The following is a 24,235-nucleotide window of genomic DNA, read 5'->3' on the forward strand; positions in this document are numbered from 1 at the left end:
GGTAAGACATCGACTGGCCAGGACTCAACAAGCCAGTCAGCACAATCTCTGAGTATGACTGAGAAGGACAAGGACGGAGCTCCCCTTGCGCTTCCCTCGCTGGAGTGATCTTAGGATGCTAGGACTGCAGGTTCAAGTCCCTGCTCCTTCCCTTTTCGATTATCTGCCATGACTAAAGGAGGGTTTTTAAGATAGTTTCCTCCATTCTTCGACTCTGCATACACATCCATAGTTTTTCCCGCTGAACCCAGCCAAAGCTGGACCTTAGCACTTTCTGTTCCCTTTTAATTGGGAATCCTGAAATGATTTTCATTTAAATGAAATGAAGCCGATGCCACAGGCCTTATCTAAGGTTGTAGAGACTAGGGATAACTTGCTGACATATATTAAGTAGCTGTGGGAAACTTCTGCCTCCATAACTCTGCGCTGAAACATATACACAGGAAGTGCTGTGAAGACGGCGCAGTGGTTAACGTTAAAGTGCCTGTCACATGAGCATAAAGGACTGGAGTTCAGATTCCCAGAGACCCCAGTAAATGCCAGGCACTCCACTTATGTATCTGTGATTTTATTTTTTTATTTTTTTATTTTTTTGTATCTGTGATTTTAATTCCAAGTTTATTAAAGCATCCTCAATATATTTATAGAGAAAAACATTTACTGTAAATGTGGATGGAAAGACAAAGGGCCAAAAGTTGCTAAAGCCATTTATAAATAAAAATAAACTGGCGGGGGTGGGGTGGGGCTGAAAGATGTCTCAGTGGTTAAAGAGCACTTGCTGCTCTTGCAGAGTTCAGTTCCTGACACACACACTCTGAAGGCTCACAACTGTGACTCCTCTTCCAGTGGTCTGATGCCTTCTGCACATAGGTATCTGCACACACATAGTGTACATTAATAAAGACAATTATATTAAAATCAAAGTTAAAAAGAAAATCAACTTGGAAGATGCATTTTCAGTGATGTAAGGATTGAATTTGCATCTCTAGTAACTAAAACAACATGGTCTTGAAGGTGGGATGGATAAAGTAATCAGTAGGAAAAAAAATATAAAATCTGCACAAACTGGCCCAAGTGATTTTCAAAGGTCAAATTCTGTGGAGAAACCAGCCTTTCCCCCGCAAGCTGGTTGAAAAATTAAACAGCCATGGTCTATTAAAAGGTGCATTGAGCTAAATGTTATACCTTGTACAAAATTTAACACAAACAGCCCATAGAGTGAAATGTAAATTTTAAAACTATACAGCCACTCAACAGTCACACAAGAGGACATAGTGAACAACAGTCACACTTGATACTTTAAAACACAATCCGTCAAGGGAAAATGTATAACTATTGGGGAGAGATGACAGCTCCACATGGTGACTTACAGATGAGCAGTAAAAAGGGGCCACTCACATGAACCCTGGTGCCCCATATTTGACCACATCCCCTGGATGGAGAGGCCTGGTGGCACTCAGAGGAAGGATAGCAGGCTACCAAGAAAAGACTTGATACCCTATGAGCATATACAGGGGGAAGAGGTCCCCCTCAGTCACGGTCATAGGGGAGGGGAGTAAGGGGAAAATGGGAGGCAGAAAGGAATGGGAGGATACAAGGGATAGGATAACAATTGAGATGTAATATGAATAAATTAACAAAATATTTTTTTAAAAAGGGGGCCACTCAGGTGGTAAACAGTCAGGTCTATGATCTGACTGCCCTTGTCAACATACAAATCTAGGCCTGTACTAAGCTGCTTATGAAACATATTCATAAAACTGAGTGTAAACACACTCTAGATTTGTTAGTGTCAATATCATGTTTTATATTGACAAAAACACACTATGTTTCCATTCATATAAATCATTATAATCGGGAAAAACAGCATAACAGTATATAGTATCTCCCTGTACATTGTTTGGCACCAACTGTGACCCTGAAATTATTTCAAAGTGAGGTTTAATGGATCAAAAAGTAAAGGTTTGCCTTTTTATTTCTTTGTAATTTTTTTAATGTAAGTGTTCTATATGCACATACACCTGCATGCCAGAAGAGGACATTAGATTCCTTTTTTAAATAGATGGTCATAAAAATAAAAATAAATAAATAAATAAATAGATGGTCATGAGGCATAATGTGGCTGCTGGGAATTGAACTCAGGACCTCTAGAAGAACAGTCAGTACTCTTTTTTTTTTTAATTTATTCATATTACATGTCAATTGTTATCCCATCCCTTGTATCCTCCCATTCCTCCCTCCCTCCCATTTTCCCCTTACTCCCCTCCCCTAAGAGTGTGACTGAGGGGGACCTCCTCCTCCTGTATATGCTCATAGGGTATCAAGTCTCTTCTTGGTAGCCTGCTATTCTTCCTCTGAGTGCCACCAGGTGTCCCCATCCAGGGGACATCATCAAATATGGGGCACCAGAGTTCCTGTGAAAGTCAGTCCCCACTCTTCACTCAGCTGTGAAGAGCATCCTATCCATAACAGCCAGTACTCTTAACTCCTGAGCCATCACACCAGCCCCAGGATTGCCTTTTAAAAATAGAAGATGCCTACTGGCTGCCTATTTGTAAAGGGAGAAGAACATTCTTTCATTAGGAACTCCTTTGGTTACGTTTGGTTCTGTGATCATTAAGGCAGACTGTGCACCATTAAGCACCCTGAGCTGGGGAAACACAGTGCTGATGAAACCTGAGAGCATAGATTGCATATCTGGACCACATTCAGGAATCCAGATGCTGATCCTGACATTGACGTAACCAACACTCTTGGCTGTACAATGCACAGTAGCATGAGCTCCTAGTTCCAGTTAGGCGTTCTGACCACAGAAATCAGTAGAATCTCATAAAATGAGAGGGGATAGGCATGGAGGCAGGAGAAGACACTCAGAGAGAGTATAGCTTTTCAGAGGCATCCAGTACTAACAACTGGGGCATTTGTGAAAGTCTAGGTATGATCTATGTAAATGGCCCATATTTCTCTCCATTTCTTTATGGTTAAAATATTTCAACATCTGGCCTTGCAACACGTTGCTCAGTGATGCAGTGCTTGCTTAGAGTGCGCTGCATTCTGGGTTGGCCCTCAGCACTGCCAAATAAATAAATAGAAATATGTCTTTAGAATAAAATGCCTCAATATAAAGCACCATATGACTGTGGGGAAAAGGTAAGCAGTCTGTAACTCAAGTCCAAGGGCTTTATAACTAATAATATGCCAAAACACAGTTTGATGGTGACAGTGATGGGTTTACAGCATACGCTTGGGGCATTGATTCACATGGTCTTTATGGGCTATGTCAACCAAGCAGAACCTGTGGCCAGCCTGTGGCTTCTGAGGATGGATGAGTGACAATTAGTAGACAGGAAGGGGCAGGGCTGCCTTCCATTTGCTTGTGGCACACAGTGCAATGAGAGCATCACTTCAACACTTACACTAGACCTCCAAGAGTGCTGTTGTTGTTCACCCAGTCACCCTACAGAAGCACCAAGGGACAGGTCCAAAGAGGAACATGGTGGCTGAAAAATCAGTAGGATTACATAGGCTGGAAAAACCCATATAATCTTCTATTTCAAGAGCCTTTGTTTTAAGGTTTAGAAAAAGAAGCCAGGTGTGGCGGTGCAGACCTGTAATCTCAGCACTCAGACAGATCTCTGAGAGTTCGAGGACAGCCTGGCCTACAAAGTGAGTCTAAGTCAGGCAAGGCTATACAGAGAAACACTTTTCTATTATGTTTCTTTTTAACATATACATTTATATTAGTACACATGAATAAAATAAACTACACACAGCGGGAAGAACCATAAGACAACCAGGAACTATATAAATGTTACATTCATAGTGATTTGGCTATTTGTATTTGGAAAACTTAAAGTAAGCCTCTTTCCTATCTTGTTGGGCCTAAATTTCTGAATGGATAAAGAAACTGTGGTACATTTACACAATGGAATACTATTTAGCTATCAAAAATGAAGAAATCTTGAAATTTGCAGGCAAATGGATGGAACTAGAGACAGTCATCCTGAGTGAGTGAGGTAACTCAGACCCGGAAAGGCACACATGGCATATTCTCACTCATAAGCGGATGTTAGCCACCTAATTCAGGTTAACCACATTACAATACAGTGACTGCTATGCCAACCAAGGTCCATGTAGGATGTGGACCTAGATATTCTGCTCAGATGTATTAGATCTGTGGGTCCCACAATATGGGAAGTGGGGACTACTTCTGACATGGACTTGGGCCTCCTAATGTTGTTCACTTCCACCCTGGCAGGGTGGCCTTGCTAGGCCACAGAGGAAGAGGTTACGGGTAGGACAGAGGACACTGGATAAGCTGAGGTCAGATGTTAGGGGAGGAGGGTTCCCTTTTCTAAGGACTAGGGGAGGAGGGAAAGGGGATGAGGGAGGGGATGGGCTTGGGAGGGGATGAGGGAAGGGGACTACAATCAGGATTAAATAATTTAAACTAGGAGGGACAAGATGGCACAGTATCTATTGTGTCTGGAAGGCAGTGGAGCAGAGACTGGAAAACAGACTGAAGGGAACAATCAGGAGCATCAGCTCACCCCTCAGTGCAGCTGGACAACTCCCAGTTCGGAAGGCACAAACTTTTGAAAGGACCAGACAAACTCCATTTTGAAAAAGAAACTCCATTTTGTGTTAAACCTAGCCAAGGGCTGAACCCACATTCCAGAAAAACCATAAACTAGTCTAAAGAGAAAAATATTCCCTGGCAACACTATCAGCTCACCTTGGGAAAGTCCAAATATACTCTCTGCTGGTCAAGCTGACCTGGCACATAGCAACAACCAATTACGAGAAGAGAGGTCAAAGCTCCTAACACCCCATGGCTGCTTCAGCCAATCTTTTCTATAGGCCAACTTACCCCTATACCTATTATCCAACCATGAAACGCCAAGGCTTGTAACTCCATGTTTACAGCTTTTCTGCCCAAATGTCACCCAATCATATACTGTAAAACCCATTTATTTGTCTAAAACCTATAAAAGCCCCTCTCAGTTGATACTTGAGGACACTTCCCCACATCTGCTGAGTCAGTGCATGGGAGGTGTGTCCCGGGTTCTAATCTGCAATAAAGACTGCCTTGCCATTGCATTTGGACTCGGCTCTTGGGTGGTCTATTTGGGGAGTCTCTCAAAATTTGGACATAACATTTTGAGCACCCTGCGCTCCTCCGGTTATGAGAGACAGCATGGACCCCCTGGGGAACAGAGGTTCTGTTGGCATGAGAGGCTGTCTGGGGTGATGGAACTCAGGAAATGGGCTTCTACCCAAAACCCAGTCTTGGAGACTTCTCAGACTGAGCAATTGGGAAGGTTCAGAAGAAACCTCTCCCACTCCCCATCATGGTTACACTTCCCCCAGGTTTGGGAACCACAAGCCCCGAGCACCCTACACTCCTCGCACGGGGGAACAGAGGTTCAGAGACTCAATAATACCCTGACTGAACCAACTGCTGAGTCAAACCACAGTCTTTGGGACTTCTCAGACTAAACAAGTGGGGAGGATAAGAAGAAGCGCCCACCCCAGCCTCCATGCCCCCACCCAGACCCACATCACCACTGTGGCTTGATTTCCCCTGGGGTTGGGAACCACAAGTTCCAAGCACACTGAACTCTTGAGTACTGGAGCAGGGTAGGCCCCCTGTGGAACAAAGCATCAGCACAGTGGAAACAGCACAGCATTCTGGCATCCAAGCTGCTGTTCTACACTGTGGCTGATTCCTCTGAGGAGAACAAGTAGCCAGAGGAGCCCTACAAAATCACAGATCCTAGGTGGCAGAGCTCAGATGAATCTAGCTCGAGGACAGTGTCTGCCAAGCCAGTATATGAAGCAGCTTCCCTCCAAAGGTACTCACCCTTGTGACTACGAGCTTAGAAATCCCAAGCCTTCTCAGAAGATGCCTAAAGAAAAGGGTAAGAAAACAAACAACACAAACCAGGACAAGATGGCTATACCAGAAAGCCCAGACATTAACAGATACTCTAATGCAGACAAATCTCAGGAAAATGACCTTAAAGCTATGATTATACAGTTATTTGAGAATTATAAAGAGGAAATGAATAGATCCTTCCAAGAATCTCAGGAGAATACAAACAAACGAATACAGGCCATCAAGGAAAAACAGGAAACCACAATAAAACACGCGAGGGAAATGGATAAAATTCTTCAAGACATGAAATCAGATTAGAATCCATTAAAAAAAAATCACAAATTGAAAAAAAAACACTTGAGTTTTTTATCTTAGCCATTCTGATGGGTGTGAGATGGAATCTCAGTGTTGTTTTGATTTGCATTTCTCTGATTACTAATGAGGCCAAGCATTTCTTTGTTTCTTAGCTATTCGATATTCCTCTGTTGAGAATTCTGTTTCATTCTGAGCCCCATTTCTCAATTGGGTCATTTGGTTTGAACACTCCTTCATTGCTGGTGGAAATGCAAACTAGTACAACTACTTTGGAAATCTATCTGGTGCTTTCTCAGAAAAATGGGAATAGGGCTTCCTCAAGACCTAGCTATTCCACTCCATTCCAGCTATACCCAGAAAATGCTCTACCACACAACAGGGACATATGCTCAACCATGTTCATAGCAGCCTTATTCATAATAGCCAGAACATGGAAACAGCCTAAGTGTCCCTTAGTAGAAGAATAGATAAAGAAACTGTGGTACATTTACACTATGGAATACTATTCAGCTATTAAAAACAAGGAATTCCTGAAATTTGTGGACAAATGGATTGAACTAGAAATTATCATGAGTGAGTTCATCCAGAAGCAAAAAGAGACATATGGTATATACTCATTTATATTGAGACACTAGCCCAAGGGGTATGTCCCATGAAAGATTTTACTTACCAGGAAAGTGGGTCAGAGGGGAGGACATCCTATTGGGACTTTAGGTGAGAGAAGCATGGGAGAATGGGGAAATAGAAGGATCTAGAGGGTCCTGGAACCCTACAAGAAGAACATTATGATGGGCAGATCTGGGTCCTTGGGTCCTTCCTGCTCAAACTATGGCACCAGCCAAGGAAAATATAGGCAGTAAACTTTGAACCCCTACCCAGATCTAGCCGATGGACAGGACATTCTCCACCGTTGAGTGGTGAGTGAGGTCTGACTTTCATACAAACTCTGGGGCCCCATTCCTGACCACATCCCCTTGATGGGGAGGCCTGGTGGCACTCAGAGGAAGGATAACAGGTCACTAAGAAGAGACTCGATACCCTATAAGCATATACAGGGGAAGGAGGACCCCTCAGTCACAGACATAGGGGAGGGAAGTAGGGGGGAAGCGTGAGGGAGGGAGGAATGGGAGGATACAAGGGATGGGCTAACAATTGAGATGTAATATGAATAAATTAATAAAAAAAGAAAAAAGACTCATTTCCTGGAGAAAAAGAAAGAAGGAAAGAAAGAAACACTTGAAAGGGAACAATTAGAGAGAAAAGCAGGAATCCAACAGACAAGCATAACTAACAGAATTCCACATATGGAGGAAAGAATCTCAGGGGCTGAAGATAAAATAGAAGAAATTGATACATCTCTCAAAGAAAATATTAAAACAGAAAAATTTGTGACACAAAGCATCCAATAGACCAAGGACACCATGAGAAGGTGTAACCTCAGGATTGTAGGAGTAGATGAAATGGAAGATGCAAAGTCTCAAGGTCCAGAAATGGTTTCAAGAAAATCATAGAGGAAAATTTCCCCAACCTAAAGAAAGAGATACACTTGAACATACAAGAAGCCTACAGAACACCAAATAGGCTAGACTAGAAAAGAAATTCCTCCTGCCACATAATAACCAATTCACTAAATCTCCAGAACAAAGAAAAGATAATAAAGGCAGCAAATGAAAAGGCCAAGTAATATATAAAGGCAGACCCATCAGAATTACACCTGACTTTTCAACAGAGACCATGAAAGCCAGAAGGGCCTGGGCTGAGATCATCCAGACACTAAGAGACCACAGATGCCAACCCAGACTACTATATCCAGCAAAACTTTCAATCACCATAGATGGAGAAAGCAAGATATTCCATGACAGAACCAAATTTAAAAAATATCTAAGCACCAACCTAGCTCTACAGAAGATAGTAGAAGGAAAACTTCAACACAACAAGGTCAACCTCATCCAAGAAAATGCACTATACAGATAATCTCACACCAGCAAAACCCAAACAGACACACAATTACCACCAACTTCACAATAAAAGGATCCAATTACCATTGGTTACTAATATCTCTCAACATCAATGGCCTCAACTCCCCAGTAAAAAGACACTGGCTAACAAAATGGATGGATGTGAAAATAAGATCCATCATTCTCCTGCATTCAAGAAACACATTTCAGCAACAAAAACAGGCATTACCTGAGAGCAAAGGGCTGGAAAAAGATTTTCCAAGCAAACAGACCCAAGAAGCAAGCAGGAATAGCCATTCTAATATCTGATAAAGTAAACTTTCAATAAAAACTGATCAAGAAAGATGGAGAAGGACACTTCATTCTCATCAAGGGAAAAATCCACCAAGAGGATATTACTATCCTGAATATCTGTATCCAAAATATTAGGGCACCTGCATTTGTAAAAGAATTTTTTTAAAGTTTAAATCACACATTGATCCCCAAACAATAAGAGTGGGAAACCTCAATATCCCACTATCACTAATGGACAGATTTTCAAGACAAAATCTAAATAGAGAAATAATCAAGCTAACAGAGTTCATCAATCAAATGGACCTAACAGTCATCCACAGAACTTTTCACGCAAATGAAAAAGAATAAACCTCCTTCTCCACACCACAGGGAACCTTCTCCAACATTGACCACAAAACGAGCTTCAACAGATACAAGAAAAAGAAAAGAAAAGAAAGAATCCCCTGTATTTTATCAGACCACAATGGCCTAACGCCGAACATCAACATCAACGACAACAATAGAATCAGCAAAAAGCCTATAAACACATGGAAACTGAACAATGTTTTACTCAATAATAACTGGGTCAAGGATGAAATAAAGAAAGAAATTAAAGACTTCCTAGAATTAAATGAAAATGAAGGCATAACATATGAAAACCTTTGCAACACAATGAAAGCAGTGCTAAGAGGAAAGTTCATAGCACTAAGTGCCTTTATAAAGAAATTGGAGACATCATATACAAGCAACTTAATGGGACACCTGAAAACCCTAGAAAAAAGAAGCAGACTCACACAAGAGGAGTAGATGGCTGGAAATAATCAAACTGAGGGCTAAAAATCAATAAGTTAGAAACAAAGGAAACAATTCAAAGAATCAACAAAACCAAGAGCTGGTTCTTTGAGAAAATCAGCAAGATAGACAAACCCTTAGCCAAACTAACAAACAGGCAAAGGGAGAGTACCCAAATTAACAAAATCAGAAATGAAAAGGAGACATAATGAGGGATACTGAGGAAGTCCAAAGAATCATTAGGTCCTACTTCAAAAGCCTATATGCCACAAAATTTGAAAATCTAAATGATATGGACCACTTCCTTGATAAACTCCACCTACCCAAGCTGAATCAAGAGCAGGCAAACAAATTAAATAGTTCTATATCCCCTAAGGAAATATTAGCAGTCATCAAAAGTCTCCCAACCTAAAAGAAAAGCCCAGAGCCAGGTGGATTCAGTGCAGAATTCTACCAGACATTCAAAGAACTAATACCAATACGCCTCAAACTAGTCCACAAAATAGAAATAGAAGGATCATTACCAAACTCATTCTAGGAAGCCACAGTCACTTTAATACCTAAACCACACAGAAACTCAACAGAGAAAGAGAATGGCAGACCAATTTCCCTTATGAACATCGATGCAAAGATACTCAATAAAACTCTGGCAAACCAAATCCAAGATCGCATCAAAAATCTCATCCATCATGACTAAGTAGGCGTCATAGCAGGCGTGCAGTGGTGCTTCCATATAAAGACATCCATCAATGTCATCAACCACATAAACAAACTGAAGGGAAAAAAACACATGACCATCTCTTTACATGCTGAAAAAGCATTTGACAAAATCCAACACCCTTTCATGTTAAAAGTCTTAGAGAGATCAGAGATATAAGGCACATACCTAAATATAGTAAAGGCTATATACAGCAAGCCTATAGCCAACATCAAACTAAACGGAGAGAAACTTAAATCAATCCCACTGAAATCAGGGACACAACAAGGCTGCCCACTCTCTCCATTTCTCTTCAGTATAGTACTTGAAATCCTAGCCAGAGCAATAAGACAGCTAAAGGAGATCAAGGGGATAGGAAGAAGTTAAGTTTCTCTATTCACAGATGGTATACATCAATGATCACCAAAATTCTACCAAGGAACTCCTACAGCTGATAAACAAAGTCAGCAAAGTGGCGGGATACAAAACAAGTGCAAAAAAAGTCAATATCCTTCCTGTATACTAATGACAAATGGGCTGAGAAAGAAATTAGAGAAACCACACCCTTCACAATAGCCACAAATACTATAAAGTATCTTGGTGTAACCCTAACCAAGCAAGTGAAAGATTTATATGAAAAAAAAAAAAAAAGCTTCAAGTCTCTACAGAAGGAAATTGAAGAAGATATCAGAAATATTTTACCTTATCTATCTGTTGGACCTAGGATGTATAATCTTATGATAAAATTGAGTCATACAATGAATTAAAAATAAACTTATTTTACATCAATAAACAAAATTCTATACCAATGAATTAAAAATACCTGTGAGTAACAAATAAGGCCTTAAGTTGAGTAGATTCAATAATCTACCTTTTGTCCTATCATCCCTATGTATTTCTATATTCTCAGAGAGAAATTTGAGTCCAATCTCGTTCTCTGTCTGAATAAGACCAATAATAACTTAACAAACTCCCAATGAAAATAAACATCCATAACTCAAACCCTTACCAAATCACCCTTAAGGGAAATGAAATGTCATTTTTCTTTTCAAGGCTTCTTCTGGCTGATTTGGGATGAATCATACCTATGTAGAGGCCCAAATAAAAATGGAAAATGGTTAAACAAGCTAAAGATAGCATTTGTGGTCCAGTCTCTGCATGTTGAGAAATTCCAGGCTTAATGAAGTCCTGTGTGGAACAGTCTGAAATGCTGGACCAATTGGAATCATGAGCTTTCTTTGAAGCTGTCCTGGGAGCTGTTCTGTTCTGATGATGAACAGCAGCCAAAGCACTTGTGGCCAGAACATGAGGGATGCAGGATGTCAACATCTCAGCATGCTGGAGGATGAATCCTGTCAAGTCTGATCCAGCCTCAGTGCCTGGTTCTTTTGTTCTGAAAATATATAATTTCTCACAAGCATTATACAGTCCTAAAACTATAAATGCATGAGGTGTGCAAGATGCACAGAGCAAGGCTGGTTCTGTAGTTTGAATTCATGTAAGTATAGACTGACTTAAATTAGCAGTCTCTCTTTCATCCAGGTCTGTTTCATTTTGAGCTCTTTCAAAGAGGAAGTATAATATTACCATTGCCAAAGAACACACAATCATTATTTAATTGAAATCAAAACAAGATCGTATGGTCCTAAATGTCCTTCTCTGGGCTCTGTGGAGCCTGATGTATAGGCTAGGCCATTATCTATTTCCTGAGAAACTGTATCTCATTTTAGAGGCAAGCTGGTTGCCCTGAGCAAAAGAAAAGGCATTAAGCTTTAAATAAACTTATTCATACCCTAGGCATCTTGTACCTGGGTTTTTACATTTATTGCAGGTGGTTTCTGTCTCACCTCGTCCCTCCATTGAGGATGGACGCTTCCACCTTTTAAACTTTATATAAAATCCCATTTTAGAGTTTATGTATACTGAAGGCATCTTGTACCTGGGTTTTTACATTTGTTGTGGTGGTTTTGTCTTACTCCTCCTCTCCATAGGGGATGGATACATCCACTTTTTAAACTCTATATAAACTCCCATTTTATTTTAGAGTTTATGAATACCCTAGGCATCTTGTACCTGGGTTTTTTTTTTTAATTTGTTGCAGGTGTTTTTGTCTCACTCCTTCTCTCCATAGGGGATGGACATTTTCACCTTTTAGTTCTAAATGTCCTTCTCTAGGCTCCATGGCACCTCATGTATAGGCTAGGCCGCTACCTGTCTCCTGAGAAAAATGAATCCCCTTTTAGAAACAAGCCAGTTTCCCTGAACAAAAGAAAAGGAATTAATCTTATTCTTTTAAGCATATGAACTGTAGCCTTTGAATTTTGGGGACCTAACTAGGCTGACATATACTTGTCACCTATAAGTCCTCTGTGTCTTTTTGCATCTGGTGTGACCGTCACCTGTCCCCTGTGAAAGTAGCTCATGTGTAGAGGGATGAGCTGGCTGCCAGAGCAGTGACACCTCAACTCAGCACACAAAGGCTTTTCGACGTGGGAGGGATGCAGCTTCCATATCTGTCTCCCCGCCCAACCTTGGTCCTTACACAGACCAACAGAATATATCTCTTAGGTCAATTACCCTTTGGCACCAGTTCTCCCAGTGGAAGCTCCACTTTTAAGGAGGTTGGCTGGCCTTTTTAGAGCAGTGACATTTTTTCCTTACATAAACCTAAATGTGATGTGTCCACCCTTTAGATCAGTAAGGACATATAATCTATTATTAAGAAAAAAGAACATACATAGCAAATTTAAGGAAAAAATTTGTCATTTGAAATCCTGGTTGTCTCTGCAAGTAACTTACCAGATCAGCAGGGGGTCATACCTAGAACTCACAGAGATCAGACTGTCTTTTTTTCCATTGTGTTAAGATTAAGGGTGTGTGCCACCACCACCCTCTACAAATATTTTGTCTCAATTCCAGTCAAAATCTACAGAAATCTCAAGTAAAATTCAAGAGTTAACAACAACAACAAAAAAATTCTAAGTCTTGGGTCACTTAAGTCAATTTAGGGTTCAGTAAATGAAACCCTGTCCACCATTCTTTTGAATTTAGTTTTTGCTAATTCGCATAGGTGGACCCTTTCCAGAGAGAGCTGACAAACACCTTGCAGCTAATGAGTTCTGAATTCCAGCCGCTATAAACTCTATGGAAAAGAGTTTGGTTCCTTCTTCCCTTCTCATTGTTGGTAACTTAGCCTAGCATCTCTCAGCTTTCTGCCTGTCTCCCTGAACAACAAAAGCCAAAACAAAGCCAAAAAGGATCCAGGAGCCTTGTGCAATAGCGACTTGGAGAGGAACCATAGCAGTCTCTATTTTATTATTTGGCTTATTTCTTTGGGAGCTATTCCCCCCCTCCCCCACCTCCCCAGCCAAACTATAACAAAGTATGATTGTTCAAAGGTGTGGCTACATTAAATTCATTTGGGTGCCACTTTGCTGCAGTTATTGTATCTGTACGGTCTAAGAAGTCAATAACTGACACAATGAGACTGAAATGTAATTCAAAGCTGCAAGCACTATGCTGGGCAGAATCTAAACTGCTACTAATGTACTAGTAAACTAAAATATACTATTCTAAACTCATAACCTACTATATCCAAAGAACTTGCCAACCTGATCCTCCTTGGGCAGTTTCTCTCCTTCAAATCCCTCTGTCACCTGCTCAATCTCAACTGTCAACCCCTGGGTCTTCCTTCTCTCCAGGAAGCCCCACCTTCCACTTTCTGTCCTTCTGCCCAGCTGATTGGTTAAACAGCACTTTACTGACAACTGCTACATCCACTCAAAGCATTCCTTCATATATCTGTGGACACTTGATTTTTTTTTACAAAGAAGCCAAATCTATACAATGGAAAAAGGATAACCTCTTCAACAAATAGTGCTGGTCTAACTGGATGTTGAAAAATGCAAGTAGATCCATATTTATCACCATGCACAAAACTCAAGTCCAAGTGGATTAAATATCTCAACATAAAACCAGAGACACTAAATCTGTTAGTAGAAAAAGTGGGGAGGAGCCTTGAACTCATTGGCACAGAAGACAACTTCCTGAAGAGAACATCAAGCTCAGGCTCTTAGAGCCCAGGATCTACGGTCAACAATTAATAAATGGAACTTCATGAGGCTGAGAAGCTTCTGTAAGGCCAGAGATACTGTCAATAGAACAAAGTGACAGTCTGCAGACTGGGAAAGATCTTCACCAACCCTACATCTGACAAAGGTCTAACATTCAAAATATATGAGGAACTCAAGAAATTAAACACCACCAAACCAGATAGCCCAATTAAGAAATGGGGTTCAAAAATGGTGGCGCACGCCTTTAATCCCAGCACTCGGGAGGCAGAGGCAGGCGGATCGCTGTGAGTTTGAGGCCAGCCTGGTCTACAAAGTGAGTCCAGGACAGCCAAGGCTACACAGAGAAACCCTGTCTCGAAAAAAAAAAAAAAACCAAAACAACAACAAACAACAACAAAAAAGAAATGGGGTTCAAAGCTAAACCTTACTCCACGTGCACTGAGAAAAGGAATTTAGCTTACTCCATATCCAGCGTCCAGCTCAGAAACAGCTTTAGGGCTGGATGCTGAAAGTCAAGATCTCTCTCATTCTCCCTCCGCCCCCGCCCCCGCAGGGAACATAGATCAAAACAGAACCTTAAAAGTAGCCGCTTTGTGTTAGCCAACCATTCCTGTCTGAGATGTGCTTAATAACAATACCCAGGAAGATTCTATTGGAGAAAACTGATTTTTCCTTTGCCAAGGAGAATCAATTGCAGATAGCTCCCTGGAGAGAGGTGGGAACCCATATCTACTTGTTCCTCATAGTGCTGGGATCCCATATGTCTTGAACTTGTGCAGGCATGATTCTGTTATTATCTGTGTGCTGCATAGTTTTGTGTCAACTTGCCACAAGCTAAAGTATTTTGGGAGAAGAGAAACTCAAATAAGAAATTGCCTCTATAATATCCAGCTATAGGGCATTTTCTTAATTAATAATTGAGAGAGGAGGTCCCAGACTATTGCTGGTGGTCCTGGGTTCTATAGGAAAGCAGCTGAGCAAGCCATGAAGAGCAAGTAAGTAAACAGTACCCCTTCATGGCCTCTGCATCAGCTCCTGCCTCCAGGTTCCTGCCCTGTCTGAGTTCCTGGCCTGACTTCCTTCAATGATGAACAGTGATCTGGAAGTGTAAGCCAAGTAAAAACTCTTTTCTCTCCAACTTGCTTCTTGGCCATGGTGTTTCATCCCAACAATAGAAATCCTAACTAAGACAGTCTGGTTTTTTTTTTTTTTTCCTGTCTAAGAGAGAGACCGAAATAACATTAAAGTAGGGTGAGTAGGGAGATGGGGAGGATCTGGGAGGAACTGGGAGAGGGGAAACATGATCAAAATACACTGTAAGAAAAAAGGTTAATGAAAAAGTAGATGTTTTGATGCCAAAATCAAAACATAACAAAACCTGACATACTTTCTGTTTGATATAGTGCTATCTTGCACATATAACCCTTGTTAAATATCAGAATATGACCTCAGATCACACAGAAGTCTTGTACTTTAACCAGCCTACCTCAGGCAAGTGAAATGTACTCTCCTCGAGTACAGACTGCCATTACCATAAAAGGCAGTTAATGGCATATCCATAAATTATATCTGCTAAAGAAAAACCTCTCTGAGGTCATAAGAACTGGAGGATGAGGAGGGAGGGATACTATGAAATGTTGTTGTTTTTGTTAGTTTTAAATATGACAGGGTCATTGTAATCGTGGAAACAGAGCAGCTGTGGCTAACTGCAGAGAAGCTGCATGAAAAGGAGACTTGAAAGTGTAAGAGACTCTTGCAGAAGACCCCAGCTCGGTTCTCAGCACTGACGTGGCAGATGACAACTCTCTGTAAACCCAACTCCCGGGGATCCAATGCCCTCATTTGGCTTCTTCAGATGCTGCACACATGTGGTGCACAGGCATATATCCAGGCAAGCATCCACACACATAATATTCAAATAAATACTTCTTTTAAAAGAAGGAGTCAGGAAGAGTTGCAAGGGGATATGTGAAAATCAAGGGGAAACCATGGGGCTGGGGATGGGAGGTAAGCATAGTCATCAGACATTAAAAAGGAATGAACAAAAATATCAAACAAGGTTGAAAGAAGGGGAAGGAGGAAGAAAGGAGGGAAGAAAGGAATTTTGAATCTCTTAAAATTCAAGGTTGTTAATTTTCAACGAAGCATGTCAGTGACACACCGCTGCATGATAGCATTAGGTCCACGTCATTATCAGTGGCTTTTCCATGACTGGCTTTAGGTTCTGTTCCAAGGTACATTACCGAAGGTAAACCTGCCAAAGACATCCTGACTTCCCAAGGCCAGCATTGGAGTTATTCCCAAGTGTGTACTTTTGGGCTGATCCAAAATCCCTGTTGTCAGAATTCCTGACACAGAGCGAGGGAAGACTTGAAATTCATAAAGTTCATGTGGTTAGTCAAGAGCTCTGCCTAATATTTAACAGGAATTATCCCAAGGCTGATGGTTCTGTAAGAAAAGAGCAAATATATGTCATCACTAGTGTCTTCATTCTAACTGCAACACCTTCTAGATGGCAGCAAGCTTCAGTCACCTGCTGTAGTGCTTTGATAAAAAAAAAATGGCCCTCATAGGCTAGTGTATTTGAAGACTTGGTCCTAAGTTCATGAAACTGTGTGGGAAGGGTTAGGAGGTGTGACCTTTTTGGAAAGCAAGCTCTGAGGTTTCTTTCTTTCTGTCTTTCTTTCCTTCCTTCCTTCCTTCCTTCCTTTTCTTCTCCTCCTCCTCTTCCTCCTCCTCCTCCTTCTTCTACTGTAGCCCTAGCTGTCTAGGAACTCCTTCTGTAGACCAGGCTGGCCTTGAACTCACAGAGATACAAGTGCTTGGCTAGCCACCAACACCTATCTCTGGCTCTGAGGTTTCAAAAGCCCATGCCATCCCCAGTTAGCTTTCTCTTTGCCTAATGACTACTGTCTCAACACGGAAACTCTCAGTTACTGCTTCGGCACCAGGCCTGTCTCCTTGCTATCTTGCTTCTAGCTATGATGGCCGTGGACTAACCCCTGAAGCTATAGCGTCCAATAAACTTTTTTTCCTATAAGTTGCCTGGGACATAGTGACTCTTCATAGCAATAGAAAGCTAACTAAGATGTAGTGTCATCCACACAGAAGACACCTAGAGGTGTGCCCACCATCACACAGTAGCATGTGGCACCATGATGAGCAAGTATGTAGTGAAGAGATGGGAGAAAAAGAGAAGCAGAACTGTTTGTGCACCGTGAAAAAAAGGAAAAGCTGAAAAGCTGGAGGGTGATGAGAAATAGCCTGATGTGAGTAGCCTGCAATGCCACCTGAGGCTATTGTGATGTCCCTGCCCTTGCTGCCACAGAGGACCATCTCTGAATTCATGGCCCCACAGCAGTAGGGGTCTGTGTCATTGTCCATGGCCATGTTACCACCAAAGGGCATGAGGACATCTCTTGTCTAGGTTGCCCTCTGGCACCATGTTGATGTCTGAGGGCTGTGCAGAGCTGGCCCTGTCTGTCACAAGCTGTGACACTCAGGTGAGCTGCCCTTACCTCCTTTTGCCTGGAAGAGGTGCCTCTCCCTAGCCTCTCACTGACTATTGCAGGCAGGAGACCTAGCACTGCCTCCAACCAGAACAGTGTGAGAGAGATGCCCCACACATTGCTGGCTGCAGTGTCCATGCATCTTGGCTGGGCAGCCCAGTAGTGCTGGCCCTGGTTGTGTGGGTGCTGGGGGGCCCACCTGCCCCTTCCTGGATGCTGCAGGCAAGAGAATTAGCCCCATCCCTAACCTGAGAAAAGTGGAAGAGTTGTCCCTGTGGGCATGGGTGCAGGAGATCTGTCAGTCTGAACAACTCAGCTCCTACCCTAGCCCGGGTCCAGAGCTTTGAGGTGACTCATCCCAACATCGACCCCATCTATAACCTGCTGGAGCCTGTAAAGGGGAAGGCCCTGCAGACCTAAAACAGCAAGGTCTCCATGACACAGGACAACAGCAGGGTAACTGAGAGGCGTTCGGGTGAGTATCCAGTACTGATAGTGTCAGAATCCTCTTAATAGACAAACCAACTGTTGCAACGAACGTTTGAAAACAAAGAAGTGTGCACAAAAGAGAACATGGTAAGATGCACCATGACACACTGCAGATTTTTTTCCCCCTTTGGGTAGAAGGTAGCAAGAGCAGAAGATGGGATGGTAGGGAGATGAGCGGGACTGGGGTGTGTGACGTGAAAGTCACAAAGAGTCAGGAATAAGGACAGCAGGTTACCAAGAAGAGACTTGATACCCTATGAGTATATACAGGGGGAGGTAATCCCCCTCAGTCACAGTCATAGGGGAGGGGAATAAGGGGAAAAGGGGAGGGGGGGAAGAATGGGAGGACACAAGGGATGGGATAAACATTGAGATGTAACAAGAATAAATTAATAATAAAAAATTTTTAAAAAAAAGAAAAAAGAAAAGAAAAGTAACTAAGGCACTCTGTCTCCAATGAACTCAAAGTCTGCATCCTTGGTCATTTGAACTAAACTCAGCATCCTAGTACTTGGCATTTTAGAACAGACAATTCCGGGAACAAAAAAAGGGGAACAGAGAATAGAAATGTTTTTGCAAGGTGAAGTGAGTAAGTGACAGGTGTGGAGTGCTTCTCAGAGGTCAGAACTCTGACTTTATTTCAACAGTTCTGTTCGGTCATCCCTTCCTTCCATCCTAAACTGCATGCATGGTCTAACTTTCTGCTTGAAATCTCTCTCAGCTTCTGCCACTCTATAAGCCCAGAGCCTCATCTTCACACTCAGGCACAGAGATGCCCAGGCAATACACCCAGGTATCAATTTCTGTCCTGTTTATTATGTTATATTAAGTACCAAGGTCGTTTTAATTTGATTTGTTATTTTATTTTATTATACAGGATTACATAAGGCAAGTTTTATGCATACATATCATTAGTGTACTTTGAGCAGTCCCCCACACACACCATGGTAGAATGGCCCCATAGGCTCATATGTTTGAATGGGTCCCCCAATCGGTGGAACTGTTTGGGAAGGATTAGGAGGTGTAATTTATTGGAGCAGATGTGTCACTAAGGGTGGGCTTTGAGATTTCAAATGCCCAAAGCCATTCCAAGTTAGCTCTCTCTGGCTGGTGCTTGTGGATGAAGAGATGTGAGCTCCCGGCTGCTCCTGTTGCCATGTCTTTGTTCCACCATCATGGACTTTAAACCTCTGAAACCATAAGTCCAATTAAACACTTCCTTTTATAAGTTGCCTTGGTCATAGTGTTTTGCCACAACAATAAAAACATAATTAAGAAATCCCTATACCAGCCGGGCGTGGTGGCACACTCCTTTAATCCCAGCACTCGGGAGGCAGAGGCAGGCGGATCGCTGTGAGTTTGAGGCCAGCCTGGTCTACAAAGTGAGTCCAGGATGACCAAGGCTACACAGAGAAACCTTGTCACGAAAAACAAAAACAAAAAAATCCCTATACCTTGCTACCCTTTTCCTTTCCCCTTCTCCATGAAGGCACTGTAGTTACAGTCACCTACACAAGGCCTACAAAAGACTGGGCCTATTGCTATTTCACCATGCATGGGTGAAGGGTTCCTGGACCCCACACTCCACTAAAGGACTATGAATAATTAATGTTTTCTGGGGCAAGTATAATTTCTTCTGTGATACAGCCACTGATATCTTGCCTATGTTCTGGTAAATTACTCCCAACTCATGTTCATGAAAACAGCCATGTGTGGGAAAGACCGTAAGCTTTGTCACAGGTAAAAGCAGTCTTGGTGGGCTTTACCCTTGGGCACCCCATGGATACCTTGAGATAGACTGAGTGGAGCCATCCTGGGCCTAAAATTCAGGAATCAGACCTGGGGACTCCACCTAGACTACTGTTTTTCTAATCGAACTTCAACGGGAGAAGGAGACCGCCCTTAGCACATGACCCAGACAGGCAGAGAGGAGAGAGCAACAGCAGGTTCAGACCAGGCTTGAGCACACGTGGATCAGTGAACAGGCCGGACCAGCACACAGGCCAGGGACACCTAGGGACCCGTCCCATGGAACGGATATCGGAAGGTTCACTCTTTTTTCCCTTTAACCTTTTTTCCCTCTTATGTAAGCTAGTTGGGTTGTATAATAAAGTTTAATTGTTAACAAACAGAGCCTACACAGCCACAATTAAACCCAGTGTGTCGTTTTTAAAAAAGAAAGAAAGAAATGAAACAGGGACATTTGTTGAGAAGGGTTTTGTGTGGAAGAGAGAATGCGAGAGAGAAAAAATGGGGTGAAAAATGACAAAAGATTCATTATATGCATACATGAAATTACCAGAGAATTAAAAAAACTAAACATCTGCTGCCTAGGTGAACTTAGAAACATCATACTAGATACTGGAGAGATGGCTTTTAGTAGTTAAAAACATGGACTGCTCTGTGGGAAGGATTCAGGTTCAGCTCTGTGGGAAGGATTCAGGTTCAGCTCTGTGGGAAGGATTCAGGTTCAGCTCTGTGGGAAGGATTCAGGTTCAGCTCTGTGGGAAGGATTCAGGTTCAGCTCTGTGGGAAGGATTCAAGTTCGGTTCCCAGCACCTACATGGTGGCTCATAACCATCTTTATCTCCAGTTCCAGAGGATATGGTGCCTTCTTCTGGCCTCTACAGGCACCAGGCACACACATGGTACACATACATACATGTAGGCAAAACACAAATACACAGAAAGTAAAAAGAAAAGGAAAAAAAAAAACTCACACCAAGTTAAAGGCACCAGACACCAAGTTCTACGTGGTGTCTCATCCTAATGATTTGAAGGACACAGAATGAGTAAAGCCACAAAGAACCACCACATACTAGTGGATTAGGGAAGGGAAGGGCGGGGCTTGGGGAGGAAATGCTGACTGTGCATAGGGTTTCATGTAGCAGTGGTAGGAATGGGATAGAGACCGTGGCAACCCTAAAACCTGTGTACTAAAGGCAACAGCAGCTCCATATACTTGAAAACGGTTAGTTTTCAGTTGTGCTAATATTAATTCAACATTTTTAATCTCAGAAATATGTGATAATACATACAATATATATCACTCTGGGGCATGGGAAGTCCAGAAACACACCCAGGGCTCTGCCCCGCCTGCAGCTTCCTGATGACCAGTCCAGGATGGAATCTTAATAATAGAACACAATTTCCACAGTCTGCTATGTAAACTGATGGCTTATTAGCAGGAATTAATAGAAAGACACTTATGCCTTGGAAGATGTCTAAGTGGCCAAAGTGATGGCCACACACATTCAAATTCTTAGAATAAAGGCACCCCGTCTGTAATTCCAGCTAGACTAATGAAGACAGGGAATCCTCACAGCAAGCTGGCAAGCAAGACTTGCTATACTGTGAATTCTTGTTTTTACTAAGAGACCTTGCCTTAATGAATAAGGTAGGAGAGTTGATGGAGGTGACATCAACCTCAAGCCACCACACACATGAATACACACACTCTCGTGCACCCACACACATACACGTGCACAAAAATAAGAGGAACATTAATTAACTAAATTCAAACACAGTACCTCACAATCAAGAAATTTTACAGATTCAGTAATGATAGCTGTGATGGTTTAAATGGCCCGACTTGTGTGTTAATTAACTAATGTTAAATGTATCATGTCGAGCTGATGGAACAATAGGGTCTTCGCTCATGAATGGATTAATGGCTGCTACAGGACTGGACCCTTCCTTCTCGTTCATTTCCTGTTGTCATTATACCTTCAGTCATAAAATGATAAAGAAAGGGGCACCCGGACCAGCTGTCCACTCCTAGACTTTGGACTTCCCAATCTGTGTAACCAGAAAACTCAATGTCTGTTCCTTATGAATTACTAGTCTGAAGTGTTCCACAATAGTAGCAGCGAATGAAGTAGGACAACCATGACATTTAACCCCCGCCATTCTCATAGTCTATGGTCTTTCGAAGGTTGCCAACATCCTTTTATTTCTTTCTCTATACCATGCTTTCACATGGTATGCTTTCTGGTTTCCTGCCATCTCCAAATGCCCTCATTGAAATATGTCAGAAGTATCTAGAGCAGTGGTTCTTTTTTAAATTTTATAAATGTATTTTTATTTATTATAATTTATTCACATTACATCTTGATTGTCATCCCCCTCCCTCTTATCTTCCCATTTTAACCCTCCCTCCCTCTTCTGCTTCTTCCCCTCCCCTAGACCTCTGATGGGGGGGGGCTTCCTACCTCAACTCTCTGGTGACAGTCTATTAAGCCTTACCAGGATAGCCTGTATCCCCTTCCTCTGTGTGCCCACTAGGCTGTCTTGCCAAGGAGCACCAGAGTGCATGCCATCAGCATTTCCCTTCGCCCCCTACATGGAGAATTGGCGTTCTATCAGTTACATCTAAACAGGGGGTCTTGGTTCTTAGCTGGTGCATCAGTTAGTGCAGGTCCCCTTGTGTCCAGAGCTACAGGGCTTGATGGTCTCCCTGTGGATCTCCTGCTCCCTCCCAGACCTTCCATCCCCCAACTTTTCCCTGCAACTCTTAGCACTCTGTCCAGAGTCCAGCTTCGAGTCCTGATATCTGTCCTTATCCTCCAATGGGTGGAGTCTCTCAGAATACATCTATGTTGGGCTAATATCCACTTATAAGTGAATATATACTATGCATGTCTTTCTGGATCTGGGTTACCTCTCTCAAGATAATCATTTCTAGTTCCATCCATTTGCCTGAAATTTTCAAGATTTCCTTGTTTCTAATAGCTGATAGTATTTCATTGTGTAAATGTACCAGTTTCTTTATCCATTTTTGGTTGAAAGACATCTAGGTTGTTTCCAGATTCTGGCTATTACCCAAAAAAAAAAGCTGCTATGAACATAATTGAGCAAATGTCCTTGTATGATGGACTATCTTTTGGGTATATGCCCAGGAGTGGTATATCTGGGTCTTGAGGTAACCCTATTCCCAATTTTCTGAGAAAGTGCCAGACTGATAGAACAGTGGTTCTTAACCTGTGGGTAATGACTCATTTAGAAATCAAATGACCCTTTCACAGGGGTCACCTAAGACCATCAGAAAACACAGACTTTTACATAAAAAAAAATAAATTGAAAATATCAAAAAATGGAAAGATCTCCCATGCTCATGGATAGGTAGTATTAATATAGTAAAAATGGCCACCTTACCAAAAGCAATCTATAGATTCAATGCAGTTCTCATCAGAATACCAGCACAATTCTTTACAGACCTTGAAAGAACAATTCTCAACTTCATATGAAAACACAAAATAACCAGAATAGCTAAGATAATCCCATACAATAAAAGATCCTCTAGAGGCATTTCTCTCACTGACTTCAAGTTGCACAGTAGTGCAATAGTAATAACAACTGTGTGGTACTGGCATATAAACAGACTGGTTGATCAATGGAATTGTATTGAACACTCATAAATAAACCTCCACACCTAGACACTTAACTTTTGTCAAAGTCAGTTAAAAAAAGAAAGAAAGAAAGAAAGAAAGAAAGAAAGAAAGAAAGAAAGAAAGAAAGCATCTTCAACAAATGGTGCTTGTTTAACTGGAGGTCTACATGTAGAAAAATGCAAATAGATCCATATTTATCACCTTGTACACAACTCAAGTCCAAGCAGATTAATGACCTCAACAGAAAACCAGAAACATTAAATCTATTAGAAGAGAAAGTCAGAATCAGCCTAGAACTCATTGGTACAGGAGACAACTTCCTGAACAGAAAACTAATAGCTCAGGCTCTAAGATTCATAATTAATAAACGGGACCCTATGACACTGAAAAGCTTCTTTAAGGCAAAGGACACTGTCAATAGAATGAAATGGCAGCCTACAAATTGGGAAAAGATCTTCACCAACTCTACATCTCACAAAGGGCTAATATCCAAAATATATAAAGAACTCAAGAAATTAAACACCAGTAAACCAAATCATCCAATTAAAAATGAGGTACAGAGTCAAACAGAATTCTCAACAGAGGAATCTTGAATGGCCAAGAAGCACTTAACGAAATGCTCAACGTTATTAATCATCAGGGAAATGCAAATCAAAACTATTCTGTCACTCCATCCTACACTTCTCAGAATGTCTAAGATCAAAATCTCAAGTGGCAGCACATGCTGGCAATGTGAAGAAAGAAGAACGCTCCTCCATTGCTGCTGGGAGTGCAAATTTGTGCAACCACTTTGAAAATCAATCTGGTAATTTCTCAGAAAACTGGAAATAGTTCTAACTCAAGACCCAGATATACCACTCC

The sequence above is a fragment of the Acomys russatus genome, chromosome 19, assembly GCF_903995435.1.
Source record: "Acomys russatus chromosome 19, mAcoRus1.1, whole genome shotgun sequence".
NCBI classification, from domain to species: Eukaryota; Metazoa; Chordata; class Mammalia; order Rodentia; family Muridae; genus Acomys; species Acomys russatus.